Source organism: Ovis aries, chromosome 22 (assembly GCF_016772045.2).
Source record: "Ovis aries strain OAR_USU_Benz2616 breed Rambouillet chromosome 22, ARS-UI_Ramb_v3.0, whole genome shotgun sequence".
In the NCBI taxonomy this organism is placed as follows: Eukaryota; Metazoa; Chordata; class Mammalia; order Artiodactyla; family Bovidae; genus Ovis; species Ovis aries.
In genome coordinates, this window is record NC_056075.1 from 20,351,381 (window position 1) to 20,378,538 (window position 27,158).

General features: G+C 43.5%; 2 long non-coding RNA genes across 3 annotated transcripts; one reads left to right on the forward strand and one right to left on the reverse strand.

Annotated features, from left to right (window-relative positions):
* On the reverse strand, positions 1 to 13,743 carry LOC132658454 (uncharacterized). The gene is made up of 3 exons (XR_009598120.1): positions 13,651 to 13,743; positions 5,228 to 5,404; positions 1 to 110 (listed from the first exon to the last, which is right to left on the reverse strand). It is a non-coding gene; the product is annotated as an uncharacterized LOC132658454 (long non-coding RNA).
* On the forward strand, positions 34 to 26,605 carry LOC132658455 (uncharacterized). Of its 2 annotated transcripts, XR_009598121.1 has the most exons (3): positions 34 to 4,923; positions 25,228 to 25,411; positions 26,124 to 26,605. It is a non-coding gene; the product is annotated as an uncharacterized LOC132658455 (long non-coding RNA). The 2 variants fall into 2 exon arrangements; XR_009598122.1 differs by lacking the exon at positions 34 to 4,923 and having other exon boundaries at positions 25,218 to 25,411.
* The last annotated feature ends 553 nt before the right edge of the window (positions 26,606 to 27,158 follow it).

Sequence of the window (27,158 nt, forward strand, 5' to 3'; positions counted from 1 at the left end):
CAGCATGGAAGGGTTAGGATCATAGAATGCTGAAGGTGGATCCTCTACTCCAAGCTCCTTGCTTCATTTCCAGGGTCACACCCATCCACTCAGAAAATCCCTGGAATTTTCTAGAGAAGACAAATAGATCATTTCTATACATAACTCCAGATAGGAAATAAAAGTCCAGAGAAATTATATGATTTCTTGAAAGTCACACAGCCAGCCCACAGGAAAACTTGAAATAGCACCTATTTGTCAAGCACAACAAATATTTAACACACTGGGGATATCACATGAGGACATCATAGGAGCTACAGGAATTGGAACAGCTTGATAAGACCCAGTTACCACTTATGTGGAATTATGACCTCCAGGGAGAAGACAGATCATCTAACCAACACTCATTTACCAGGTGGACAAAATTGGATTCAACCCAGAGTCTATAGATTACATGTCCAATTCCCATTCGCACACAATAGGTCACTCTAATGTCGGGGTCAGGGACACGGGCCACGAACACAGAAGATGATCTGTTTTCCTTCCAGCACTCAGCATATATCCTGAGCCTCCCTGGCTGACGTGTTAGACAACAGCTCACCGCAAGCAACTGCTCCTGTTACTGCCCAGCACTCTGTATCCTCTAAGGACCTTCTGCAACCTGCCATGTGACTCAGCTTCCCAGGGAGGCTGTATTCTGCAGTTAGCAGGCAGTCTTGCTGACTGGCTTTGAGTTTATTAAGTCCTGAATTCCCAAATATACTTTGTTCTTTTTCTTTCTTCCTCCCTCCCTTCCTCCCTTCTTTTCTTCCTTTATCTTTTTACCTTTCTTTCTCTTTCCCTTCCTTTCTTCCTTTTTCCCTCCTTCCCTTCCTCCCTCTTTCTTTCCTTCCTTCCTTCATTCTTTCCACCAACCACTTTCTGTTCACCTGAAAAACGTATTTCTGGAGTACTGCTACAACCAAGCACTGGGCTGGGCACTGTGCTGTGCTTAGTCATTCAGTTGTGTCTGACTCTTTGTGACCCAGTGGACTGTAGCCCACCATGGGGTTTCTCCTCTGTGCGTGGGATTCTCCAGGCAAGAATACTAGAGTGGGTTGCCATGCCCTCCTCCAGGGAATCTTCCCAACCCAGGGACTGAACCCAGGTCTCCCACATTGTAGGCAGATTCTTTACCGTCTGAGCCACCAGGGAAACCCTAGGAATACAGATTTGATAAGCCAGGCTCCCTGCTTTCTGTTGGTTATAGTGTCATGGGAGGTAGGGTGACACATTGACAAACAGCATTTTCCTCCCTCTGATATGGGCGGGGATAACCTGTGGGTTGCACTGGTTACTGGCCCAAAGTGGGCAGAGTGGGTGACCAAGGGGACAGACTTCTGGGAGGGGATGACACATGAGCCAAGTTGAAGCATGAAGAGCAGTTGGCCAGGCTAGTGAAGAAAATTAAACTAGTCTCATCCAAAGGAAAGTGGGAAGGTGGTGGGAGAGGGGATTGAGAGAGAGCTCAGGGCAGGCTGTGCTCACTTGTGTCACTACGAAGCTTTTCCACACTGCAACCATCTCTCTGTGTTGGAAGAGCAGGTAGAAAGGTCTGAGCTTTATTTTGACTCTAGGAACAATTTCCTTTGGATTTAAAACATGGAATAATGGGTGAAACTGTGCAGAGCAGAGGACTACATGGGAACTCTGCTTTATTTTTCTGTAAACCTAAAAATGTTCTAAAGAACAAAGTTTATTAATTTAAATTTTCATGTTGGATGGTTTAATTTAATTCATTAATTTTTTCGGAGGCGTGTCAGCCAATGTTGTCTTTGTCATCGTTGAGCACATGGAACCCCATGGAAGTCACCATAAGGAGTCTGCCTTCTCTGCCCACTCCTCTTTCTCCCTGGAGCCTCCCCATCTCAGTAAAGGGCATCTCCATCGCCTGTTCAGGCCCATCTGATTTGATCACCCTCGTTCCCTCCATCTCTAGTTCTATAGTCTGTACGCGAAGGTCCCTCTGGAATTCATCCAGTCTGCTCCATCTCCTTCTCTTTCCCTCTGAAACAGCCCGCCATCATCTTCTCCCAGCCTGGCCTCTTCCGTGATCTCTTAAGTTGACCTCTCACTTATATTAGTCTGCTTAAATTGTCACAACAAAGGGCCTCAGACCTGGTGGCTTAAACCTCAGAATTTAGTTTCGTACATTTCTGGAGACTGGAAGTCCAAAGTCGTGGTATCGGCAGGCTGATTCTTTGAAGCCTCTCTCCTTGGCCTGTGGGTGGCTGCCTTCCCCGTGTGTCTTCACGTGGTCTTCACGTGTGTGCATCTGTGCCCTAATCTCTTTCATTAAGGGCATTAGTCGTATGGGGTGAGGGTCTGCCCTAATGACCTTCAGTTCAGTTCAGTTCAGTCTAGTCGCTCAGTCATGTCCGACTCTTTGCGACCCCATGAATCGCAGCACACCAGGCCGCCCTGTCCATCACCAGCTCCCGGAGTTCACCCAAACTCACGTCCATCGAGTCAGTGATGCCATCCAGCCATCTCATCCTCTGTCGTCCCCTTCTCCTCCTGCCCCCAATCCCTCCCATGAGGTGGCCAAAGTACTGGAGTTTCAGCTTTAGCACCATTCCTTCCAAAGAATACCCAGGACTGATCGATCTCCTTTAGAATGGACTGGCTCCTTGCAGTCTAATGACCTTGCCTGAACTTAATTACCTCTTTAAGAACTTTGTCTCCACATACATTTGTACTCTGAGATACTGGGACTAGGACTTCAATATATGAATTTAGGATTTAACAGCACTTCCACTCTGTGGCCCTCTGAGCCATTCTTCATGTACCCTCCAAGGTGATCTTATGAAAATGAAAGTCAGACTGAGTTACTTACCTGCTTCAGAGTCTTCAGTGACTTCCCAGTGTATTTAGAATGAAATCCAAACTCTTCCCACGGCTTACAAGGCTTGGTCTGACCCCTACAACAACCCCCTGCCCCCGCCCAAATTCTCCCTGCCTCTGCCTTAGCTCATCACCATGCGGCTAGCTACACAGCCTTCCTTTGTTTCTAAAAGACATGAAGCTCTTCTATGCTCTGCCTACTCTTTACCTGATCACCTCCTACCTATCCTTTAGTTCTCAGAGATCCTTCCCTTCCACTGTGATTCTCAAATCTAGCCTCCACTTCCTTTACTTTGTACTTTTTATCACAATTTGAGGTCAGATGTTGTCTTGTTTACTTGTTTTGTCTTTCTGAGGACAATGACCATTTTTGTTTTGTTCCCACCTGTATCCTTGCTCTGAGCATAATGCCTAGTTCAGGGAAGGTGATCAGCAAATGTTTATTGAATGAGCAATAGAAAGAACTGAGAGCTTGCACTTTATTCTCCAGGCAGGGGAGGCTGCTGAAGGATTTCTAGGAGAGAGATCACTCTGGCTACAGTGGGGAGGGGGTGAGTTAAGGGTCTGATCCTGGAATCGGGGAAACTAGTGGGAAGACTATTGCAATAACCCGAATAAGAAATGATGAAACACTGAACTAGGGTCTTAGAAATGAGACAGAAATGGAGATAGCATTTGTGGGATGTGACAGTTTATGGGATGCAACAGTCTTTCGGATGTAAGAGGTGAAGAAGACGGGGTACTCTGAGGTTCCTGGACTAGGTGAGAAGGTGAATGGAAGTATATTTCATGGAGACTGGAAGAGAAGAGAAGGAACAGGCTGGTTGAGAGTCTTAGAGGTAAATTAGGAGGAAACTTATCTCCCCACCAGAAGGCTCCTCTTAAAGACAGCAACTGTGTTGAAGTTCTCATTAAAGAAAAAAATCACACATAGTAAACCCTCAGTAATCCCAGTTAGGGACAGAGCATGTGGGCCCTTAGTCACACGCATAGTGTCAGTTATAGAGACCCTCACATCTGTCCACAAGCCTGAACACCCTGGGGATGTTGGTTCTCTGAATTCCCATGTCACTCATCCTCCAGCCCTGCTCAGCCTGTTCCATTCCTGATGACCCCCCACCCTTTGCTTGTTTTTGGCCCTGGCAGACACAAAGCAAGCCCAGAGCACACCATCCAACTGGCAAGTGATGAGTGATTAGCTGCCGGGCTCTAAAAGGCTGGAATGAGGCGGCCTTTCAGTGCTAAGTGCAGTAACCCTAGCCCTCGGCTTGCTGTAATTCTAGATGGAGGTGGTCTGGAACTGGGCGTGGGCAAGGCAGCATGAATAGGCCCTCAAGGTCCAGTGGGAAGAGAGTGCATCTCTCCACAGTCAATTGAAAGTATGAAATTAACGCTCAAATGGGGGGAAATGAGATGCACTGGATATGTGAGAGGATGAGTGATTCTTCTCACTAAAGAAAGGCTCTCTGCAGGAGATGGGACTTGGTGTGTGTGTGCTTTCTCACTCAGTCATGTCCGACTTTTCGTGACCGCACAGACTGTAGCCCATCAGGCTCCCCTATCCATGGGACTTTCAGGCAAGAATACTGGAGTGGGTTGCCATTTCCTTCCCCAGGTGGTCGTCCCGGCCCAGGGACCGAATCCGCATCATTGGCAGGCAGGTTCTTTTCCGCGGAGCCACCTGGGTGGCCACACAATTTCTCTCTGGCTTGTCACCTAAGATAGCATGCTACATTTGTACAAAGAGAGTCTCATTGCTTTTTTTTTTTTCTTTTTCACTTTATTTCTGCCAACTGTCCTACAACTCTGTGACTTTTTTTACAAGTGTTAATAAATTAACCTCTCTGAACTTGTTTCCTCATCGGTAAAGCAGAAGGCATAGCCCACACCTCAAACAGCTGTTTTGAGAACCTAAATGGGCTTGAAGATTTAAAGGAATTATGGAGGCATTTGATAATTTAAGGGGTTAGTGCCCACCAAAAGCAAGTCTCTGTTTCAGAAGTACCAGGGCACCGGAGGAATGCAGTCAGCACTCAGATGCCTGTGGTTTACAATGTCATGGTAAGTATGTGTTCAGTTAATCTGTGCCCTAGGGAAGGCCTGTTGCCTTAATCAAGAACACACAGCACAGGAGTGTTCCACCAGCATTTAATTAATGTCCACAGCTACTATGAAGACTCAGTCTATCTCCCATTAGCATCAGAGTATTATAATTGGCGTCATAAGGATATTAGATAGGTTTTCACTGGGGACGAGGAGGATGTGGCATGTTAAAAACCCATTAGAAACGAGCCCTCATCATTATAATCAGTGGTCTGGAAGATACACACTCATTGGCTAAGACAGCTTACAGTCCCTCCCTTACCTTTGCTTGATTGGAAGAAAGAGTCTGGATGGTACCTGTGGTACCTGTAGATTCTAAAATGGTCCTGAGTCCAGCCACAATGTCAAAGCCTGAAGCCTCCAGGTTAATCCATTTTTTGCTTCAAGATTGTGGAGACTCCCTGGAGCAAACCTTTGATGCAAGGCCTGGTTAGAGCACCTGAAAGGACAGAGCTGTGATCAGTTTCCAGAACAGGTTCCTTTTGTGTGTACTTGCTGATAAAAGCGTATCTAATAATAGTCTGAAATGTGACAGAATTTGATCTGAAACTTGTGGGAAGTGAAGTTTTGGGGAGAGCAGCCAGCCCTTAACAACTCGTAGTGTTTGGGACCTACCTACAGTTACCAAAAGCAGCCTAATCATTTATGCATAGTTCAATTTGTTTAGGTCAGTTGGCAGCAGCTACTGTCAAGGTATGTTAGGGCCAAGCACTTTATTTGCCTTTTTTCATTCAATCTGAAGAACAAATCTGTGAGGTAGGTCCTATGATTATTCCATCGTTTTAACTGGGGAAAAGGAAACCCCGAGATCTTAATGCGCTGCCCAAGGTCACACAGCTACTAATTAGTGGATCAGGTTTTGAAACCAAAGCCCTTGTGCTTAATCACTGCGCAATACTTCCCGATAACATTTGAGGGTTTTTGTTTTTCTAATGTTTATTTTTTCATTTGGCTGTGCCAGGTCTTGGTTGCAGTATGCAGGATCTTTTTAGCTGTGGCATGCAAACTCTTTAGTTGCAGCATGTGGGATCTAGTTCCCTGCCTAGGAATCGAACCTGGGCCCCCTACACTGGGAATGCAGAGTCTTAGCCACTGGACCACCAGGAAAGTCCCCATTTGAGAGTATGAGGTTGAATAACTCTTTTCCTCAAATAGGGTCAGTCAACAGTCTGGCTCTGCTCACAGCTATGCTTTCCTCATCTCCGCCTACCTGCTGAGAAGGCCATCTTTAAATGGAGCAGGAGCTGCCTCATTCAGACTGTGTCACGGATTCTGATGCATCTGTCCTGGATTCTGGCAATGTCCACCTCTTGACTCTTCTTTCTCAGTTTCTTTTTCCCTCTCTCATCCTTCATATAGATTCTTAGGACCTCTGAGTTGGAACATCCAGTCCTGGCCAGAATATATAAATATACAAGGTCCCAGGGGGTGGTCCTCAACTTGCTGGAATACAGCCCAGATAAAGCACTGATGCCATGTTTGAATGACTCTAACCCCTCAGGACTTTGTCTTTTTATTGACCAGACTGTGGCTGGTCATTGTCACTTCATTCATTGGTCCTAATTCTGCAGACTGGAGTTACTCAGATGCCCAATCCCTTTATCACATGACAGTCCTTCAAGTATGTTGGGGATTCGTGTGTTACTAAGTGTGCTCCCTTAAAGGACTGATGGATGTCAGATGCCTTAAGATACAAGGTGGGATCTCTCTAGACCCTGCAAGTTTCCCTGCTGGAAGCTGTGGAACCTGAAAGACTCTGGCTTTGTAGGAATCTGTCCTGTCCTCTGGGCAGAGGTGTTTCTTGATTAGCCCTCCATAGTCAAAGAGGACGCTGCTAAAATCCTCTCCCCTTTTACTATTATTTTTATTAGGCTTCCTGATAGCTCAGTTGGTAAAGAATCCACCTGCAACACAGGAGACCCCATTTCTATTCCTGGGTTGGGAAGATCCCCTGGAGAAGGGATAAGCTGCCCACTCCAGTATTCTTGGGCTTCCCTTGTGGCTCAGCTGGTAAAGAATCTGCCTGCAATGAGGGAGACTTGGGTTCGATCCCTGGGTTGGGAAGATCCCCTGGAGAAGGGAAAGGTTACCCACTCCAGTATTCTGGCCTGAAGAATTCTATGGACTGTATAGTCCATGGAGTCACAAAGAGTTGGACACGATTGAGCAACTTTCACTTCACTGTAGTGTATTAACTTTTTAAAAATTTATTGAGATACAATTTATTTACAATAACATTCACCATTTTAAAATGTACAATTCTGTGATTTTTAGTGTACTCACAAAGTCATACAACCGTTACTACTACCTAATTCCAAAACATCTTCATGACCCCCAAGAGAAACCCCATACTGATCAGCAGTCCTTCCCATTTTCTTGCCTCCATCCCTGGTAACCACCAATCTACTTCCTGTCTTTATGGATTTGCCTACTGTGGACATTTCATCTAAATGGAATCATACAATATGTGTTCTTTTCTGACTTCTTTAACTTTGTTTAGTGTTTACAAAGTTCGTCTGTGTTGTACCATGTATCAGAATTTCCTTCCTTTTTATGGCCAAATGACATTGCATTGTATGAATATACCACATTTTGTTTATCCATTCATCAGTTGATGGACAATTGGATTGTTTCCATTTGGGGCTGTTATGAATAATGAGGCTGTGAACATTTGTGAACAAGCTTTTGTGTGAACATGTTCTCAATTCTCTTGAGTATACACCTAGGAGTAGGACTGTGGTTGCACAGCTCTTAAGTATGTGTTGGTTTGATGCTTCTCAGTGAAGCCCTTTTCATACGTAAAGGTTTCAGCCTGGGCTTAGGACTCGCGTGAACAGACATAAAAGACTATCATGCTCTTTCCACCATCTTTCTGTGCTGCCACAAAGGTGCACATGAACATTCTGGCCAACGCTCTCAACACCATCCACATCACTGAGGAGAGGCAAAGGTTCCTACCAGGCAGCACTCCAAAGCCATCGTCTGGTTCCTAACTGATGATGCAGCATCCCCTAATGATGACAAAGTTGATGCACAAGCAGCTTAAACAATTGTAAAGTGATCAACCTCAGATTCGATGTGCAGTTTGGTGACCTAGAATAATGACAGACAACCTTGATCCCATCCCATCAGTTTGTGTTAGTGATCTCACCTGGCATCGTGGACCAAGTGGAAGCAAGTTGAAATCACACAGGAGAGAAAATCCTGGGATTCTTCTTCTGGGAATATATAACGCATACATACAAATGCAATGCCTCAGTGAATAACACCAACAAAGACTATTATTTCTTTCTTAATAAAACAATTATATCTATTATTGTATATATACATAGTAAAAAGTCTTAGATAATATTCAGCAAAATGCAAATAGTGAATAACTCTGAATGATGGGATTATGAATAATTTTGTTCTCTCTTTTTTGGGGCCTATTTCAATATTCCAAGTTTTCTACAAATAATTTTATGATTCAATATGTTTATGGTTTTATTCTTACAAAACAAAAATCCAGTTGAATAAATTTGAAGAGCTAACTGGCTTTATTAATTCATAAATTGGCCAGCATCTCATCTAATGAACAGAAGTGTACTCCAAGGAACTGTACAGAATGGAAGGTTTTTATAGGCAGAGGGAGGGTGGGGCAAGGAAGTTATTAGCAAAAGAAAAGAAAGAATTGTTTGAGGCCAGGTCATCGTCTATTTTGGGGGGAAGCAAATAGCAAGAATCTTATGCAGATTATCTCACTAGTGCTGACCAGGTCTATTTAAAGGTCACTTTGCTGGGAGAGGATGAAACTGCAGCTAAGTCTGGGTTTGCTGGGAAAGATTGAAGGCAGGAGGAGAAGGGGATGACAGAGGATGAGATGGTTGGATGGCATCACTGACTTGATGGACATGAGTTTGAGCAAACTCTGGGAGTTGGTAATGGACAGGGAAGCCTGGCATGCTACAGTCCATGGGGTCTCAAAGAGTCAGACACGACTGAGCGACTGAACTGAACTGAGCTTCCTGGAAGAGGCTGAAACTGTAGCTCAGCCTGGGTTTGTTAATGTGACAAATGACTTCATCTGAGGCTTTTATTTCTTTTTAACGGTACCAAAAATACAAAGTTATTTCCTAGTGTATATGTCTGCTTCCCCCTAGTCATGGCAGAGAACTTAAGAGGGGTGGCTTTTCCTTCCAATGATTTTCTTTTTAAAAAATTTTGGCCACACCCTGCAGCTTATGGGACCTTAGGTTCCCGACCAGGGATCAAACCCATGCCTCCCAGACTTCTGCTGGAATGTGGAGTCAACCATTGGACCACCAGGGAAGTCCCAGTGATCTATTTTTGATCAATATCTCTTTTCCATTTTGTTCTGTGGTGCTTACGTGTTGTGAGGAGCTATGGTTTAAAGGCGGAGCCTGTGACCTTGAAAGAGTGACTTAATCCTCTGAGCCTCTGTTGCTTCACCCATTATATAAGAATGGTAGTAATAACATCAGCAATAAAAGTTACCTTTCGGTGTTGTATAGATGTGTGTGGTATGATAAGAAAACAGTCAGGAAATGTAACTGATGTCACTCTATCACAGAAAGTGCTGCCAGCATCCAGATTACCACAGGAAATAGGACTGAGGAGAATATTTTCAAATTTCTGTCCGTCTCAGGCAACTGGAATCAATTCAGCTGAGACTCACACTGATCCCCACCATTCCTCACTCCGCCTCCCATTCTTTAATCTTTCATGGCTTGAGTGTCCTAAAGAACAACCACGAGGGGGCACAATTTCATCACTCGAACGCCTGAGACCCATCTTTCCTTATTTCTTACCAGTGCATTTAACCATCCAAAAATTTGGTGAATACGAAGGTTATTAAGGAAACTTTCTGGTGGAGAGAAACCCAGGGTCGCTGGCTCACAGCTCCATTGTCTCCTCCCCGCCTGCCTCCTTTCCCCATCTTTGTCGTAGCTGGCACCAGTTCCCCTCGCCTGTGGCAATAGGGCCTTGCTTTTCTTACTCAATCAGACCTTGCCAGAAAGGAGCTTTTTTCCCATTGTGGGCTGAGAGGTTAAACGTTATTTGTTCTGCTCAAGGCTGCTATGGGACAATATTTGGTTTGAGGGACTTTTTTCTTTGCTTTGATTCAGCTCAAGGTGGCTACCAATCTCATCAACTGTCTTCCCTGTTTCTCTTCTTCAGTCTACCAACTTCTTAGCAGGTGGTTGAAGACCATTTCTTTAAATTTTTTTTTCATTTGAGGAGTGATCAAACCATCCCCATTAATCTACGATTGATGATGACACTTGTAGCCCAAACCCAGCTTTGCTTCTCAGAATTAGAAGGCTCACTGCCCCTAACATTTCTGCTGCTAAAATTTCTAAAGACAGCAGTTCTCAAACTTTGGTGTGAGTAACAGTCATGTGGAGGGGCATGCTAAAAGTGCAGATTCCACCACTTCATACCTATTAAGGCTGTTATTTAAAAAAAAGAAAGAAAAGAAGGATTACAGCAAATGCAGAGATGTTGGAACACTGTACATTGCTGGTAGGAATATAAAAAGGTGCAGCTACTATGGAAAACAGTACAATGGTTCCTCAAAAGATTGAACATAGAATTACCATATGTTCCAGGAAGTGCACTTCTGGGTATATAACCCAAAAGAGTCGAGAGAAGGAACTTCAACAAATATTTTTATCTATGTTCATAACAGCATTATTGGCAATGGCCAAAAGGTGGAAACAACTGAAATGTCCATCAGTGGATGAATGGAGAAACAAAATGTGATATAGACATATAGTGGAATACTACTCAGCCTTAAAAAGGAGCGAAAGTCTGACACATGTTACAACATGGATGAATCTTGACAACGCTATGCTAAGTGAAATAAGCCAGACACAAAGGGACAAACAGTGAATGCTTCCACTTATATGAGGTGCTTAGAATAGCCAAGTACATAGAGACAGAAAGTAGAAGAGTAGTTACCAGGGCCTGGGGAGGGGCAGTGTGGAGCTGTTGTTTAATGGGTGCAGAGTTTCAATCTGGGATGATGAGAAAGTTCTGGAGATGAGTGGTGGTGATGGTTAAATACTTTTACAACCTGATTCCATAGGTCTGAAGTGGAACCCAGGAATCTGCCCTTTTACAGTCCCTGGGAGTTTTAATGTAGGTGGCCTTGGAAAATTACTGGGATCCTCTGATTGTGCTTTCAAAGCCCTGCATGAGGATCACATACCACTGGAGTTTTAAAGCCACTGGACCTCTCTGTGCTTCAGGTTCTTCATCTCTAAAATGGGACTAATATCCCTACCTACCTAATAGGGCCTTTGTAAAACTTGAAGAGGTGATACATGCAAAGTGCCTTTAAAAATTATTGTTATTATAAAGGTGACCCAAGATTACTATAAACCATAATAATTAGAGTCACCCACTGGTCTACTCCCCGGAGACCTAATACCATGAGGATTAGATGCGGTAATTATTCTAAAATTCAACGGCAAGATCTGTTTTTAAATGATTACTTGTGAATATTCTCAACATCTAGGAAGCAGCTACGTTGGACAGCTGATTTAATGAAGCAAGGTTAGGAGTTATGGGCATCTCTGCTTTAGCAAAGGGTTTATAGGTGAGAAGAAATGACATTACCTAACACTGAGTAGGGGGTTGTGATGCATCTCATAGAGTTCTAGCCGTTTTATTTTGTTATTCACATACATTTTAAAAAATTCCTCCTGAATGATACAAATCGACTTACTTACAAAACAGAAAGACTCATAGACTTGAAAACGAACTTATGGTTGCCAGGGAGAAGGGAAAGTTAGCGAGTTTGGGATGGTCATGTACGTACTGCTATATTTAAAATGGATAACCAACAGGGACCTGCTGTATAGCACATGGAACTTTGCTCAGTGTTATGTGTCAGTCTGGATGGAAGGGAGATTTGGGGGAGAATGGATATATGTATATGTATGGCTGAGTCCCTTCAGCTGTTTACCAGGAATGATCAGAACTTTGTTAATTGGCTATACCCAATACAAAATTAGAAGTTAATAAATAAATAAAAGTCCTCCTGGGAGAATGTCTACTATGCTCTGTTAAAAGGACTAGGATTTGCAGCAGAAGGTGAAGGGGAACGTCTACTTTCCATCCTATTTACTTCTGGGTTGTTTGTTTTACACTGGGAAGCCCTGTATTACATTTGCAGTTGGAAGTTTTTTCAGTTAGTGTTGGAGGTATTAAATGTGGCTGCCTTCTCCCATTCAAAACAACACCGGCAGTACAAACACAGATACCTACTCAAAATAACATGCTTACATAATGATATGGATGATGATACCTTAGTAATTAGTCATTTACAAAGCACATTCATGTCCATTATCTCATTTAATCCATGGCATGGTTTTGTGAAGTAAGTAGTATTTTACCCATTTTATAGTCGAGAAACCAAATGCAAACTAAGTAGATATAATTGTTGTCTAAGCTGCATCTTTCTCCTTCTTTATCCTCTGAGTATTGTCTTTGGTTCACCTTGCTGTAGTGTTTCTGTCACTTAGTCTAGTCCTATAATAAAATATATTTATAATCCATTCATTTAAGGATAAGCATCCTTGGCTAAAACTTCCCAGGTTGAAAAGACTGTTCAGACTTGGGCAATGCCACCCTGGTCAGATAGGAGGTAGTACTGTGTGTTGTTTGCCTCCTGGGGTTATCATAATAAAATTCCTAAAAGCAAAATATCTCATGCATTTATGTTTTAACAGATGCATCATTTTGTTTAGTCTGCGTGGCAGGCAGAAACCACACGAGCTTTCTGTTGTGCAGACCATCCTTTCACAGAAAGCTGAAATGTCAGGTAGTTTTTGAAGAGTTGTAAATGGCTTTTCCAATTTGAGCAAAGTGAACCTCATCATTTGAGAGTAGGCATTCCTGCGGGCAAATGTGTGGCTTTCAGTGATCAAGCAAATATGGATGATTTTGGTTGTTTACCCTGTAATTGAAAGATTTGGCTATTTGTTGTAATGGTTGTCATTAGTGACCACAACCAAATAAAAATGTCTTTGACTTCACAAGTATCTCCTTTTAAATCTGCGCCTAATCTCAGACAGCATTTGTAAACCAAGAATTTCTCCAGAATTGGCAAGATAATTTACACAGCCTACTGCAAGATGAAAGTGAAGGGACCTTTGTTCAAAAATTACTAAGACTTTCAAGATGGTGATATCAGAACATTAAATCAAATGCAGAGCCCTTTGCAAGTACACAGGTTATACATCCATGAAGCCAACCCTGGGTCTCTCATCCATTTAAAAATTTTATCTATCTGTATTTATTTCTCAGCAGTGGCCACAGGACTGGAAGGGACTGGACATCCTAGTCTCAAAGAAGGGCAATGCCAAAAAATGTTCTAACTACCACACAATTGCATTCATTTCACATGCTAGCAAGATAATGCTCAAAATCCTTCAAGCTAGACTTCAACAGTATGTGAACCAAGAACTTTCAGACATATAAGCTGAATTTAGAACAGGCAGAGAAACCAGAGATCAAATTGCTAACATCCACTGGAAAAGTAACATCATAGAAAAAGTAAGAGAATTACAGAAAAGCATCTACTTCTGCTTCATTGACTACACTAAAGCCTTTAAACTGTGTGGATCACAACAAACTATGGAAGATTCTGAAAGAAATGGGAATACCAGACCACCTTACCTGCCTCCTGAGAAACCTGCATGCAGGTCAAGAAGCAACAGTCAGAACTGTATATGGAGCAATGGATTGGTTCCAAATTGGGAAAGGAGCACGTCAAAACTATATATTGTCACCCTGCTTATTTAACTTATATGCAGGGTACATCATACAAAATGCCCGACTGAATGAATCACAGACTGTAATCAAGATTGCCTGGAAAAATATGAATAATCTCAGATATGCAGATGACACCACCCTTATGGCAGAAAGCTAAGAGGAATCAGCCTGTTTATGAGGATTAAAGAGGAGAGTGAAAAGCTGTCTTAAAACTCAGTGTTCAAAAAGCTAATATCATAGTGTCATGTCCCATCACTTCATGCAAATAGATAGGGAAACATTGGTAACAGTGACAGATTTTATATTTTTGGGCTCCAAAATCACTGTGGACAGTGACTACAGCCATGAAATTAAAAGACACTTCCTCCTTGGAAGAAAAACTATGACAAACCTAGACAATGTATTCAAAAGCAGAGACATTACTTTGCCAACAAAGGTTCGTCTAGTCAAAGCTACAGTTTTTCCAGTGTTAGGGGCTTCCCTGGTGGCTCAGACAGTAAAGAATCTGCCTGCAATGCAGGAGACCCAGGTTCAATCCCTGGGTCAGAAAGATCCCTGGAGAAGGGAATGGCAAACCACTCCAGTAGTTTTTCCAGCAGTGATGTACAGATGTGAGTTGAATCATATAGAAGGCTAAGCAGCAAAGAATTGATGCTTTCAAACTGTGGTGCAGGAGAAGACTCTTGAGAGTCCCTTGGACTGCAAGGAGATCAAACCAGTCAATCCTAAAGGAAATCAGTTCTGAATATTCATTGGAAGGACTGATGTTGAAGCTGAAACTCCAATACTTTGGCCACCTGAAGAAATGACTCACTTGAAAAGACCCTGATGCTGGGAAAGATTGAAGGCAGGAGGAGAAGGGGACAACAGAGGATGAGATGGTTGGATGGCATCACCGACTCAATGGACATGAGTTTGAGTAAGCTCCGGGAGTTGGTGATGGATAGGGAGGCCTGGCATGCTGCAGTCCACGGGATCACAAAGAACTGGACACGACTGAGCAGCTGAACTGAACTGAACTGATAGATGTAGCACAACTGTCTAACCAGTTTCCTTTGATGAATATATAGGTTGCTTCCAATGATTAAAAGAACTGTAAAAAAAAAAAAAAAAAAGAACTGTAATAAAAACCCTTGCAGATCATTTTCCTACATGTGTGTTGTTGCTCTAGAACTGTCAAATCAAAGGCTGCATATAGCTTATTTTAAATTGTGGTTGACCTTGATAATTGCCCTCTAAAGAAGTTTTACCAATTTACATTCTCACCAATATAGAGTTATCTTGTTTTTGAATCTTTACCAGTGCAACTGGTGAGACATTATGCTTTCTTGTAGCCTTGATGTCATTTCTCTTATCAGTGAAGCTGACCATCTTTTCAAATGGTTGAGTCAGTCTCTTCTGTAAACTGTCTGTCCTCATTGTTTCTTTATTATGCCGTATTGTTATATTGTTCATCAGTCTTTTTCTCACAATTTGTGCAAATGCTTTATCCATTGTGTATATGTGTATATTAGTCACTCAGTCATGTCCGACTCTTTGCAACCTCATGGACTGTATGTAGCCCACCAGGTTCCTCTGTCCATGGGATTTACCAGGCAAGAATACTGGAGTGGGGTGCTATTCCTTTCTCCAGGGGATCTTCCCCAGCCAGGGAATGAACCCAGGTCTCCTGCATTGCAGGTGGATTCTTTACCATGTGAGCCACCATTCTTGCTTTGTGATAATTTGAAAATATTTCCATCAGTTGCTTTTATCTTTTTAACTTTGTTTTGCTGCACAAAGTATTTTTAAGATGTAGTTGAATTTAACAATTTTTCTCTTATGGCTTATTTATAAAAATTTTTTATTGGAATATAGTTGATTTACTATACTAAATGTTGTGTTAGCTTCAGGTATACAATGAAGTGAATCAGTTTACATGTACATATAGCCACTCTTTTTTTAGATTATTTTCTCATATAGGTCGTTATAGAGTACTGAGCCGAGTTCCCTGTGCGATACAGTAGGTCCTTTTAGTTATCTCTATGGCTTCTGAATTTTGTATCATACTCAGAAAGATCTTCTCCATTCCCATGCTTCCTTCCAGTATTTCTTTGAAGTCATTCCCTCACAGAAACCTTCACTCCATTTGGAATTTATTTTAGTATAAAGTGTGAAATAGGGACCCAACTTTATTTTTTCCAGATGGCTACCTAGTTGTTCCAGCAACAGTCATCGGATAAGCCACCTTTTTCCCCCACTGATTTGAGGTCCTATCTTTATCAAATAGTAATTTCCTATATGTAGTTATACCTATTCCTGAGTGTTCTATTTCATTTACAAAATTGAATAAGCATCATGTATCAAAAAGAAGGGGGAAGAGGAGGAGGAGGGGGAGAGGAGGAGGATAAGAAGAATTATTTTTTAAACCTCTTCCTAGTTTGAGGAGTGATCATAGCAATGTGGCTTATTCAGAGCAATACAATAATCCCTGAAAGATTAGTCGCAGTGTGTGTTTCCTTCATAAATATTTGAAAGAATATTATGATGATAGTTAAGGACCATAATGGATTTGAGAGTCAGACAGACCTGGGTTCCCATCCCAGCTCCATACTTACTTAGCTGTGTGACCTTGAGTAAGTTACTTACCTTGTGCATACGTGCTAAGTTGCTTCAGTCGTGTCCGACTCTTTGCGGCCTCATGGACCGTAGCCCACCAGGCTCCTCTATCCATGAGATTCTCCAGGCAAGAATACTAGAGTGGGTTACCATGCCCTCTTCTAGGGGATCTTTCCTAGCCAGGGATCGAACCGACTTCTCTTACGTCTCCTGTGTTGGCAGGTGAGTCCTTCACCACGAGTGCCACCTAGAAGGCTTCCGTAATCCCTAATTTCTTTATTTGTTGAACAGAAGTAACTACAGTACCTCTCTCACTGAGTCAGTTGAGAAGTAAATGAAGGTAAAGTGCTAGAATAGTGTCTGACACGTAGTTAGTTATTAGTAGTAAGTAGTATTTACCACTGGAGTGACATGGTTTTATCACTAAAAGGCCCAAGTTCTGGGAAATTGCTTGGTCCTGAGAAAACTGGGACATTTGGTCACCTTTAACCCTATTGTCAGGTGCAATGTGTGTTTTTTCCCCTCTATCAAATTCATACTACTCAGTACCTACACAAATTAGCTCAACTTTTACAGAAATATCACAAGATGCAACTTTTTTTCATAAACATAAAATCCATGCTGTTACCCCATTCCAGTTGAGTGCCCCTCCCTGGGGCTGATAGGCATTCTTTGGCCATCAGAGCCTAATCTAGGATTTCCTCTGGTTTCCACCTGAACCAAGATCAAAGAGACACCCACCCCCAACACTGCCAAGAAGGAGTAGGTGGTGGGAGAGAAGTGGGGGCGGGGGTCGAATAGGGCTAGACAAACATGCAAGGCAGAATGACGCCAGGACACTGGAGACTGGAAGCGCTTTGCTTCTAGAAGAAACACAAGGCAGTCTCCCCAGGACTGATGTGCTAGAGTATAAGAGAGAAGTTGTCTTCCCCACTCACCAATCATTCCAACTTTAGTCCTGTAACAGACTCAGTTCAGTTCAGTTCAGTCACTCAGTCGTGGCCGACTCCCTGCGACCCCTAGCAGGATATATATCCCTGGGGAGGTAGTGCAGCATATGTTTCTCAAATCCTGCCACCAAAACTGCACCTACTCTGGTTGTAGTTGTTTTTCTTTAGTCACTAAGTTGTGTCCTACTCTTTGCGACCCCATGGACTGCAGTCCACCAGGCTCCTCTGTCTATGGGATTTCCCAGGCAAGAATACTGGAGTGAGCTGCCATTTCCTTCTCCAGGAAATCTTCCTAACCTTGGGGTCAGACCTGCATCTCCTGCATTGGCGGGCAGATTCTTGACCACTGAGCCACCAGGGAAGCCCGGGGAAGAGTGTAGGAGGCTCTGAATCTACAAGGACAAAAGTTCCAGATCCTGGCTGGTTGGTGGGGAGAGGAGAGAGGATTGCGTTGGAAAAATCAAATCTTGGGCTTAGTCAAACTTAATTTGATGTTGCAAGAAAGAGAGGCCTGAAAGTCAGGAGACAAAATGCTCATTCCATCTCTTTGATGAACTACCTCTAACCCTAAGCCATCCATTTCTCCCAGGGCCACCCTGCACAACTTCAGGGGGTACATGTCATTCACAGAGACATGGGAATATACCCCGTGGAGCTGGCAATACTGAAACTGAGCAGGACCCTGAAGGGTCTTTCCAGGTACAAAAGCCCCCTATTTTCCCTGTTTCTTGTTTGTATGAGAAGGGCTTTTAAACAGGCAGTCCCGGGGAAACTGCGACAACCACACAACTAGGATATTATGTAATTGAAGTTAAATTCTGCTGTCTTTAAAAATCAGAATAAGAGTAGTATCTTTAAAACTGCTAAGTCACTTCAGCCGTGTCCAACTCTGTGTGACCCCATAGATGGCAGCCCACCAGGCTCCCCTGTCCCTGGGATTCTCCAGGCAAGAACACTGGAGTGGGTTGCCGTTTCCTTCCCCAATGCATGAAAGTGAAAAGTGAAAGTGAAGTCACTCAGTCGTGTCCAACCCTCAGCGACCCCATGGACTACAGCCTTCCAGGCTCCTCCGTCCATAGGATTTTCCAGGCAAGAGTATTGGAGTGGTGTGCCATTGACTTCTCCATCTTTAAAACTAGAGTATTTTAAAATTTCCATTGTTTTAATTTGTTTTTAGCCACAATATTTTAAGCATTTTAAATTTTCAAATAATATTAAAGGAGATCAGGAGACTTTCATGTTTAGTTATAAGGGATGTAAGCTCACTGTGTTTCAGGAATTCTCTGTTATAATGGAAATGGTAATAATTGAATCTTGGCATCACGGAATGAACATTGGGTTAGAAATCCAGAGTTCCGTGTCCACATCCTGCCTCTGGGATAATAGCATTTCATGTGTGAGCATTACTTCTGAGAAGCATAAGGTGCCACACAAAACAATATGTTATATAATTATTAGTGGAAGGAAAAGAGAGTACAATCATTGCAGATAATTTCTGAAACTTGGGCCAAGAACCAGAGCCTGTTTGGTGCCGGCGATTTCAGAAATGAATCCAGCGCCGATGCTTGTATGAAGGAAGGAGACTGATCCTCTGGATTTGCAGAGTCCTGGAAAATACCGTCAGTGATGAAAAACATCTATTTGGATTAGGCAGCCTCCAATAAGTAGGTGGATTATCCAGCTTCCTTCGTTCAGAACTGATTGGACTTGTTTGACGACTTTGAAACTATCAGGAAGGAAGAAGGAGGGTTGTGCATGTTAAATCTAGTGCAAATATGAAACGTGCTGAGTTGGAGGATGGTGAGAAGAGCTTCTTTCTATGTATGTATGGAGGGTGACCGGGGAGTGGAAGTGAATGGGGGCCGGGCAATTGTTTAGAGATAGGAGAAACCCATCTCTAGAAAATTAACTGTGAATGATCTCATAATCATGGGAGCTAGAGAGCATGGTGGTTTGGGTAGAAGACATAAGAAAAAATGAAAAGGACTTAATTTTCTCCCTTCATCTTTCCTAGGCTACTAAGTATAGAAATTCTGTAGAGCAGGCATCTACGAATGCGAACCTAGAACCCACTTCTCTTTTAAGAGTTCAGGGAGTCTATGAATTTGGGTGGGAAAAAATGACATCTTTGTTTTTACTAACATGAAATATAGCATTTCCTTGAGTGACAAATGTGCTCAACAACCACACCCATATTCGTGATCCTGAGACTTGTCACCAACAGAAATCACAGATGTTTTCAAATCACATTGTTGTGTTGTAGATATCATGAAATACTTGTGTTCATCACGACTTTGGAATTAATGATAGAAATTAGACTCATTGCTAGACTTTGTTCCTTAATGCCCAAAGAGATACATATACTATTACTATTTTACATATTTCTATTTTGATTATGCTTCAAGGAACTGATTTCTCCTATAATCCTGTATATATTATTTTATACATTTGAAAGTGTTATTCTGAGTAGGTGTCCAGGGGTTTCACCAGAGCTTTAAGAGCTCTGTCCCTGGAAAAAGCAAGAACTGTACCTAAGAGATTCTGTTCTTGTTTTTGTTTTTTCTTTAAAAGGACGTATAGATACATATGCAGATATCTGCCTAGGGGGCCATACATCAAACAAGCATTGGTGTTAACAGTTTTGTGATTGTGTGTTAATATTAGTCAATTCCAATTGTTAAAGGAAATCCTTCAAGGAAAAGCACGGTGTTGATGCTAGGATTAGCAGCTTAAGGGTGTCCCAGACATACCCTGTGGCAGCCTATAGAGGTGGCTCCGCGCAGCAGATGGCTGGTGCCCGGGGGATGGGGGTTGGCCCTCTAGGCATCCCCATGGAGCCCTCTGGGCCAGGGCCTCAGCTTTTCACGCTGCAGCTGCTAAGTCACTTCAGTCTGTCCGACTCTGTGTGATCCCACAGAAGGGAGCCCTCCAGGCTCCCCCGTCCCTTGGATTCTCCAGGCAAGAACACTGGGCTAGAAGGTGCAATTTCGTTTCTACACCCAGAAGATACTTGTTTCTGGGGAAATTATTACATTCCTAAGAAGTAAATAGATAAACCAGAATTCAGATGTTTGAATCAGAATGATTATCACTTGCCTTGCAGGGTGTGTGACAAAGAAACAGGAGAATGTACTCAAAGCTCTTAGCAGAGGGCACAGCATACAGGAAGCCCTCAGTAGAAGGGAGCCATTGTTATGAGGTTCCCCAAGAAGATTAACCTCTAGGGGAGGTTAAGCTGGTCAGTAACCAAGACGGCCTCCCCCATGCCAAAAACACTGCTGAGGGCTTTGAGCACAGCTTCCCATTTCATCTTCATATACCCTGCAAGACAGGAGTTCCTATTCCCATTTTACAGATGAGGGATTAAGAAACTGAACTGTGATAAAGCTAAGATTTGAGTTCCACTCTGCTGTCGTCTAGAGAAGGAAATGGCAACACACTCCAGTATTCTTGCAGGGGAAATCCCATGGACAAAGGAGCCTGGCAGGCTACAGTTCATGGGGTCGCAAGAGTTGTACACGACTTAATAACTAAACCATCACTGCTGTCGGCTTAGCCAGCATTGCCTTTGGGTATAGGTTGGTGAGCATGAGCTTGGAGCATGGGTGTTAGTTGGATGGTCTTAATGGCAGTATTGTGCAGTTGTGAATGCCAGATCTCTCCATGCCTACTAGCCAGATATGGCTTTGGGTGGTGGGTCACTTAACAGCTCTGTTCCTCAGTTCCTTCATCTGTAGAATGGGGATATTATTAATGCCTACTTCCTAAGGTTGTTGTAAGATTAAATGCTTTTAAATTGTGACTGACATTTGTAACTATTCTCTTAACGTTAGCCGTTGATGTGACTGTGGTTGTAGTTGTGACCTGCCACCACAGCTGATCTCCAAGTTGTGGGTCTGGGCACCACATCCCCCACATCGTACTGTAGCTATAAACTGGCTCTCTGAGCAAACTTTCATGGGTGCCTTATACAGACTTCGCCAGTTCTGAGCACATTCTTTCTTTAGCCCAAGTCCCATGAAATATAAACAGTTTAAGCTTTCTCAGTTACACCCACAATTAAATTGGTTCTCTCGAAGTCACCCTCCACCCACCCCTAGGTTATTTTGATTGGATTTTGGGTGTGTGTTCACAAATTCTCTTGTTTGTTTTTTTTTAATTTATTTTTAAGAGCAGTTTTGGGTTCACAACAAAACTAAGAGGAAAGTACAGAGAATCTCTATATATTCCCTACCCCCCCACATGCACAGCCTTCCCCAATGTCAATATTCTACACCAGCCCCCAGAGTGGTGCTTTTGTTCCTAGTGATATATACATTGACGCAATCACCTCAGTCCCTAGTTTGCATTATGGTTCGTCCTTGGTGGTGTACATTCCATGGGCTTGGACAAATGCGTGATGGCATGTGTCCGCCATTTTAGTATCCCACAGAGTATTTTCACTGGCCCCAAAGTCCTCTGTGCTCAGCCTCTTCATACCTCCTACCCTCTTGGAGGAGCATCTTAGAAACAGCAACTCTCATTCCTAAAAACTAGATCCAGTCCTTTTTCATTCTCAGAGTGTGAGTTTTGTTTTCATTCTCTGAGTACACATCCTCTCACCATCCCAGAGTCCTGGTTCATCCCCAGGGGACTGCGAGTCCCCCTGACAGTTAAAGGTGTGAATTGAGTGTATGTGGGTTTGGACCCATAGATAATGTAAGGTATAGTTCGGGCCGAGGCAGAAAGAGGAAAGACGACCTCAACAGAAGTAGGTTACCTTTATTTAGGCAAGGAGGGGCGACAGTCGGCCTAACGACCAGCCTGAGCGTGGAGAGGGATCAGGGAAGCTCCATATTTATAGGGAGGCTTGTGTAAGGGATAAGGGAAACATTAATCAGGCGGGATGTTTTGGGTATTCTTTAGTTGAGATGGCATTTGTAGTTGGGCAGGGGATGATACGTCTTCTGTGCAGGTGTAGGGGGTGGAAGGTTTCTGAACAGGGGGTGATAAATCCCAAGTAGATGCAACCGGCCTGGAGCATCAGGGCGGGACCTAAAGTTCTGTTTTGTTTTCTCCGAAGTTAGATGATTCAGCAAGGGCCTTTGAAACTGTTGTTTTCTTTTCTAGGCCCCAAAGACTCCTTCAGATAACAGGTGTGTACTTTTTGGCCATAGCCACTCAAAGGTTGGTCCACCTGGGCTCCAGGCGGGGGCTGGGACTGGTGAGACTAAGGTGTCCCTGGACAGGTAGGACCAGGCTCTCTGGTCTCCACGAGGGCCTGCCCTTGTCCTGGACTCTGACAACCGCAGTTCTCCCGGCGTGTCTGCAGCAGGACCCAGGTGTTGGGCTGAGTGTGGTCTGCGGCAGGCTTGTTGAGACTTGAAAGAGCTGGAGACTTGTCCCTTCCCTCACCTGGACCTCACTGTGGGCCTTGGAGGGCTTGATGTGGTGCTGTTTTCATTCCTGTCCTTTATTCCAAGACAATGGCTTTCTTGTCAACAAGAGAAATTCTTCGTTATTGGAAGACATGCCTCGGATAAGAATGTTTCCATGAAAGCCTTCCCGTCCACCTCTGACCTCCCAAACAAAGGACATTGTCCACCCCCCCTACTGTACCCTCGGGGTACACCCAGGCCGCCATCACCATGTTGGCTATATCCAAGAACCACCCATTTCTTTAACATTTTGCTTTAAATGTGCTCTCTTTTTTCTTATGTAAATTAACTTTTCCAGGAACTTTATATCAGAAATGTCTGTGAAATTGCAGATTTAATGAGTTGTGTTTTTCTTAATATACATTAAAGTAAACACATAAGTATTAAATATTTAATAATTTTTCCGTGGATCACCTAAAACTAACCCTCCCAACCCTGCCCTGGAAAACCCCAGCAGGGTCTGTGAACTCTTCAGGAGATCCCTCAGGTCTCCTGTGTTGGCACTGTTGACTTTCCTCCCTAAGACCCCTGGGTCTGTGCCCTCATGGGCAGGTGCCACAGGAAGGAGTGGGTCTGCTCCACTTGGATGCCCCACCTCCGAAGTGGTGAGTTCCACGGCCAGATGCCCTCCTCCACTCAAATTTGGATCTCCTTCCTGTCTGGTAGAGAGAGACTCATTCTTTTCTCTATCAGTGGTAAAAATAGGGCGTGGGTTCTAATCAGCTCTCTTCTCTGGGGAAAGATGAGGCCAGACACGGCCCTGGGAAAGGGGGCTTCAAAGGCAGGTGGAAGCTGGTGGCAGCTGTGGGTAGAGGATGGCAGCTGTGGGTAGAGGATGGCAGTTGTGGGTACAGGATGGCAGCTGTGGAGGACTGGTGGACTGAGGACATTTGCCTCTTTTCACAAAGAATTTGAGGCAGCGGATGGATGTGGAAACAGGGCTGTGTGGGTCCTGATTTCGTCAATTACCAGATATATCTGTTGTTTAGTCATTAAGTCGTGTCTGACTTTTTGAGACCCCATGGGTTGCAGCATGACAGGCTTTCCTGTCCTTTAGTATCTCCTGGAGTTTGTTCAAACTCATGTCCATTGAGTTAGTGATACTATCCAACATCTCATCCTCTGCCACCCATTTCTCCAGCTGTATAACCTGGGGCAAATCCATGTACCTTCCTGCACCTCAGTTACTTCCAGTAGAATGAGAGTGATGATATTTAGTTACACTGTCTTATCTGCTGTCTAGGCTGTGATAAGAATTGAATGGAAAATATTGCTGCTCTGAAAACTTTAAGGCGAGGTCTTCAACTCCGGATGCACTTAGGAATAACCTAGGGGAACTTTTAAAAAACAAGAGTAGGGACTTCCCTGGTGGTTCAGTGAGTAAGACTCTGCACTTCCATTGCAGAGGACATGGGTTCGATCCTTGGTCAGGGAGCTAAGATCTCGAATGCCATGTAGCATGGACAAAAGAAAGAAAAAGAGTAAGAACTAATGCAGTGAGACCCAAACCCAGAGCTACTGACTTAATTTAATTTAACTTGTCTTGGTTAGGTCTTGAACTTCTGTATTTTTAAATGTGTTTCTTGTGATTCTTATGTGTAGCCAAGATTGAGAACCACTTCCCTAGAGGTGTGATGTTCAAATAGGTGTACCATTTAAACTTAATTAGAACTGAGGAAAATTAAGTAAAATTTTTAATTAAGTGAAATTCCTTAGTGACACCAGCCACATTTTAAGTACTCCATAACCACACGTGGCCAGTACCTGCCATATTGGAGAGTGTAGATTTCCATCATCACAGAGAATTCCACTGCCTCCTGAAGTGTGGTCTGTGAACCAGCAGCTTCAGCATCACTGAGAGCTTGTCAGAAATGCCAGTCTCATGTCCATGCCCAGCCTACAGATTCACAATCTGGATTTTAACAAAATAGAACAAAATCTCTAGGGTTTCATTAAAGTTTGTGAAACACTGCTCTGAAGCATACATTCTACTTGTTCATTTGTTCAACCAATATTTATTAAATGCTGAGCATGTCCCAGGTACATTCAGGTGATGGCAAATGATTAGGGAAAAACACAGCAATGTCTCTTATTCTAGCTGAAAGAAACAGACATTAAGCAAGAAAACAATTAGGCAAACTCATTTGAAATAATACAGGGGAATATGCTAGAAAAGCACTATGTGGGGAGTGTGGCTAATCTGTATGAAAGGGGAGCATCAAAGAGTGTCACCTGAAGGAGGGGATGCTTGAGTGGAACTTGAATGACATAGACCTAGCCAAGGAAAGATGTGGGGGTGGTATATTCTGGACAGAGATGAAACAAATAAAAAATGCTTTGAAAATGGTAGCATTTAGCATATGAAAATATACAAACTCCTACTATATAGCACAGGGAACTCTGCTCAGTGCTATGTGGCAACCTGGATGGTAGGGGAGTTTGAGGGAGAATGGGTATATGTATACATGCTGCTGCTAAGTCGCTTCAGTCGTGTCCCACTCTGTGTGACCCCATAGACGGCAGCCCAACAGGCTCCACTGCCCCTGGGATTCTCCAGGCAAGAACACTGGAGTGGGTTGCCATTTCCTTCTCCAATGCATGAAAGTGAAAAGTGAAAGTGAAGTCACTCAGTTGTGTGCAACTCTTCTCGACCCTATGGACCGCAGCCCACCAGGCTCCTCCGTCCATGGGATTTGCCAGGTAAGAGTATTGGAGTGGGGTGCCATTGCCTTCTCCAATATGTATACATGCATAGGACCTAATCCCTTAGCTGAAACTATCACAACATTGTTAATTGGCTATGAGTGAATGAGTGACAGTCGCTCAGTTGTGTCCAACTCTTTGCGACCCCACAGACCATACAGCCCATGGAATTCTCCAGGCCAGAATACTGGAGTGGGTAGCCATTCCCTTCTCCAGGGGATCTTCCCAACCCAAGGATCGAACCCAGGTCTCCCGCATTGCAAGCAGATTCTTTACCAGATGAGCTGCAAAGAAAGCTATATCTCAATACAAAATAAAAGATTAAAACAAAACCATAAATGCCTACTTATATTTAAATTTCAGTTAAACCATGACTAGCTTTTAGTATGAGTATATCCCAAATATTCCATGGGACAAACTTACACTAAAAAAAATTGTGATTTAGCTGAAATTATTTTTTTTTTAAATAAAACTAGACCTTGGACTGCTGGTTGACCTGGTCTTTTTAATAATTTGTATTTAGTTAGTTACTTTTGGCTGTGCTGGCTCTTCTTTGCTGCGTGGGCTTTACTTGTGTTACGCTTGCTTCTCATTGCGGTGGCTTCTTTTATTGCGGAGCAGGGACTCTAGGGTACATGGGCTTCGGCTTAGTTGATGTGAGGGATGTAGGATCTTCCCAGCCCAGGGATTGAACCCGTGTCTCTTACAGTACCACGGAGGCACCAGGGAAGCCCTGCATCCTGCATTTTACGGAGACTCTTCCTGAGAGAGGACCAAGAGGGCAGCAGAGCCGGCGGGACATGAGGAGGTGCAGTGTGATGAGTACCTGGGGAGCAGGGCACCACGAGGCGGGGTAGGACAGACAGCAGGGCCAAATCTTGGGCTACACAAAGGCAAGTTTAAAAAAAATGGACACTGAAGGACGTACTGACCACTGCCGTTTCTTCCCCTCAGTGACGTCATTGGTTTTACCTTCCTGCGACCCTGTGGTTTCTGGGAAGGTTTCTTGGAAGATGAACAATTGTCTGGGCTGTTATACTTGGGTGGTGCCTGGGGAGACCTCAGACCACTAGTTGACCTGCCTGAGCATAGCGTGAGGTATATATTGTTTGGTCTGAGCTGTTAAGTGCTCTTTCCCTGTTTGTTTGTTTAATTCCTGTGCTTTTGTATGTGATCTCCTATAAATCTCCCTCTCCTTAAGGGTTGTGTTTGACAACTTCATTTCCCCCCAACTGGAGACATTTCCCCTGCTAAGGGTCAAAAAGACTAATTACTCTAAACTGAGTATTGAAGACACCCTCAGGCTCACACATGACCCAGAAGTGCATGATCTGGGACATGTTAATTGAAGAATGTGATGAGAGCAGAATTGTGCACAGGAGCAGTGACATTCTCCAAGTCCGACTCTGTTCCTGTTCAAAAATAAACTCCTGACCTCTGTAGCCACAAATTTGTGGCACCTCATGGTAGAAGAGGCTGTGAGAGAGATTCTCTTCAGACAGAAATCTAGGCTCTGGGAAGAGCATGATTTGCCACGTGACCCAAAATTGATGATGGAGCTTGGACCAGAACTTACAGCCCCTAATTCCCTATTCAGTGCTCCTTCCACCCAAGTTGGGCTTGATGTCAAAGGATGGGGGGTGGGAAAGGGAGAATTGTGGAAAGAGATAAGAAGGGCAGCACAGCATCAACTGAGTCTCATAAAGTTCTTCATAGCTTACAAAATACTTCTCTACATGATCTC